Source organism: Myotis brandtii, unplaced genomic scaffold, assembly GCF_000412655.1.
Source record: "Myotis brandtii unplaced genomic scaffold, ASM41265v1 scaffold251, whole genome shotgun sequence".
In the NCBI taxonomy this organism is placed as follows: domain Eukaryota; kingdom Metazoa; phylum Chordata; class Mammalia; order Chiroptera; family Vespertilionidae; genus Myotis; species Myotis brandtii.
Window position 1 is genome coordinate 2,666,748 of NW_005359516.1, and position 363 is coordinate 2,667,110.

A 363-nucleotide genomic window follows, 5' to 3' on the forward strand; every position below is an offset into this window, starting at 1 on the left:
ACCTCTGACCCCGGAAGTGCTTGCTGCGCAGGACCCCTTGAAAAAAAAATGAGGACCCGTCTTTTTTAGGTCACAAGATTGCGCCAACCTGCAGATGGTAGTTTTATAAAAATCCTTTAACAACCTAGCCTTGAATATAAAGCTCCGACGGGCAGACACTGTGAGTCCGGCAAATTTTCAAAACAAAATATTTATTTTGTTAACCCTGGTGGCACCGGCAGATGTTTGGAAACGTTAGTGTTGTGAATGGGGGCGACACATTATTTTGCCGCCCTGCAAAAGGAGTTTGGGCCAGGAGGAACGAGGGCAGGCCTGGCGGTGACTGCAGGCGGCAGCGGGGACGCCGCGGATTTAAAACGGGCG

The 363-nt window shown here is 50.4% G+C and overlaps 1 long non-coding RNA gene across 1 annotated transcript in view; it reads right to left on the reverse strand.

The window, feature by feature from the left end:
- Positions 1–363, reverse strand: part of LOC106726352 — a 27,048-nt gene that overhangs the window by 16,261 nt on the left and 10,424 nt on the right. The gene's annotated exons all lie outside the window — the stretch shown is intronic.